This window comes from Otolemur garnettii, unplaced genomic scaffold (genome assembly GCF_000181295.1).
Source record: "Otolemur garnettii isolate 467f Iridium unplaced genomic scaffold, OtoGar3 scaffold00081, whole genome shotgun sequence".
Lineage (NCBI taxonomy): Eukaryota > Metazoa > Chordata > Mammalia > Primates > Galagidae > Otolemur > Otolemur garnettii.
In genome coordinates, this window is record NW_003852476.1 from 1,280,126 (window position 1) to 1,282,982 (window position 2,857).

Consider the following 2,857-nt stretch of genomic DNA (forward strand, 5'->3'; position numbering starts at 1 on the left):
TGTGGGACATGGGACAAATTGTTAAAAATTGAGACTGTCCTGCCAAAAGCGGGACATCTGGTCACCTTAGGCTTGGACTCCCATGAAGTGTAGAATTAAAGTTTTATCCAGGGTTGACAAAGTCTCTAGGGAGCTATTGCCTATGCTGCCCTGTTTTTAAATCACATCCCACAGAATTCCTTCTAAATGTTAGGTAATAATAATGATAGCTAATATTTCTTGTGACTCAGAATATTCTTTAGATCAAACTTATGAGGGTGATACTATTGTTACTTTCCTCTTTCAGATAAGCAATATGAGAACCAGGGAATTTAAGAAACTTGTTGGAGATTGTAGTGATAAGTAGTAGAGTCAGGATTTGAACACAGGTTGTTCCTTGAACTAGTGTTCTATGAATTATCAAATAAGTTTCATAATTACCTTCTAAGTCACCTTGTGTAATTATGTGCCTCTTACATTTTCTTTGTTTTTAGTTATATCCCCAGTCTGTGTTAGGAGAGACTTTCTTTAGGGCAGGGGGTTTAGATCTAATCTTTTCTGAAAACAGCAAGATTAGGTAAGCCCTCCTCATACTCTACAGTCAATCATCAAATAACTTTTGAGCACTTATGTCCTAGGTACTGCTCTAGGCACTCAGGTAAATTCAAGTCCTAGTACTCAATATTTGATTTTCCATCTAATGGATAGTTTTCAGTAATATCTTCTTACTGAATATAAAAACTTTATTCTCTGAACATGAACTAGAATGAAAAGATTTCAAAAATAACATAAACATTTAAAAACTCTCATTAAATTGTTCCATTATAACTTTATCAAATATTAAAATATTAGTATCTTTTTTTTTACTATTTTTTAAAAACCAATGCAAGTTTATTTCCGTAAACTCCAAATACCTTTCACAATTTCTTCAACATTATAATACAAAAGCATAGCTCTTAGCCAAAAAAAAGACTTTTAAGGTCTTTTTTTTTTTTTTCTGTTTTTAATTTCTTTTTTTTTCCTTTTTTTCTTTTATTGAATGGTAACTGTGTACATTGATGCACTTTGGGGGTACATACCCTTCATGTAACTTTCTTAGTTATTGCATTAAAACATTCATATTCTACTCATAAAAAGATTCACTTGTACCCTTGTAAGATGAACCACAGAAGTGAACCCTCAAATCCCTCTCCCTCCACCCCCTCCCTCCCCCCCCGTATTCTTAGGTTGTTATTGGGTTATAGCTTTCATATAAAAAGGTTTAAATTAATTTCATAATAGGTGTGTGTAAACTAGTACGTTCCTTTTGGAAAGACATCTGGAGAACACTTAGAGAACTAAAAATAGACCTGCCATTTGACCCTGCAATTCCTTTATTAGGCATATCCCCAGACAACCAAAAATCACATTACAACAAAGATATTTGTATCAGAATGTTTATTGCAGCCCAATTCATAATTGCCAGGTCATGGAAGAAGCCCAAGTGCCCATCGATCCACAAATGGATCAACAAACTGTGGTATATGTACACCATGGAATACTATGCAGCCATAAAGAAAGATGGAGACTTTACGTCCTTCATGTTCACATAGATGGAGCTGGAAAATGTTCTTCTTAGCAAAGTATCACAGGAATAGAAGGAAAAAAAAATTAGTATCTTAATATTCATTACAAAACTCTTCTGTGTTGGGGCCAGACAATATTTCTTTCCCAAAGTGCATATTTAATTAATGGTTTAATTTTTCCAGACATCCTAACTCAAATTTTTTTCAATCTGGCAGAAAAAAAAAATTTGCCACATCTATTTGCTTTATTTTTGTTTCAAGGGTCTTATTGGAGCATGTATAGATTAAAGATGGCTGCAAGTTTGTTATTACTCCTTTTGATGGGGAAGTCTAACCCTCCCCTTATATCTGGGGTTTCCTTAATAATTTGCCTGATCAATAGAATACAGCAGAAATAACATTCTAGGCCTTCTGAAGCTAAGTCAATAATGAACTGAAAACCTCTGCATGGCCCCCTTATAAGTCTCTGAAAACCTTTGAGCTGCCAGGTAATCAGTTCACCTGTTCTGAGATTGCAATGCTGAGGAAGCCACATGTGACCATTCAGATCTAAAGTCTCAGCTAAGTCCAGCACTCCAGCATTCCAGTCATCCCCATCATGGTATTAGATATATGATGAAGGCATGTTGAACTTCCCAGACCGGCCCATCTATCGGCTGAATACCACTAAGTGACCTTAGTCAATGTCCACGCCACAGACACTATTACCCAGGCTACAGTGCAGTGGCATCGGCCCAGCTCACAGCAACCTCAAACTCCTTGGGTCAAGTGATCCTCCTGCCTCAGCCCCCTGAGTACTGGGACTACAGGTGACCAGCTAATTTTTCTACTTTTAAGAGGGATGGGGTCTTGCTAAGGCTGATCTTGAACGCTTGAGCTCAAGCATCCTCTTACCCAGCTTCCCACAGTGCTAGGAATGCAGGTGGGTGTGAACCATTGCACCTGGCCCTTGTGTACATTTCTAACCTATAAATGGTTATATATCACTAAGTTTGGGGGTAGTTTTAACATAACAGATAACTGGAATAAAAATTTTTGAAATACTTTATGAATATTTTATTTCTCTCATATACATAAAATTATATTTATAATTGAAATTGAATTGCTAAATTAGAGAATTGTTAAATGTAATTCATATAGGGGACAACTGGTTTGAGCAAGCATTTATGTAGCTCCTACTATTTCAGGGTCTTCATATAGATAATAATCTCTAATTCAAAAAGGCTGTGGGTTAGCTTTTTTCATTATTTTATTTACAAATATTTTGGTAATCCTTATTAAAGTAATACAATCCACATGGAAAATATATAATA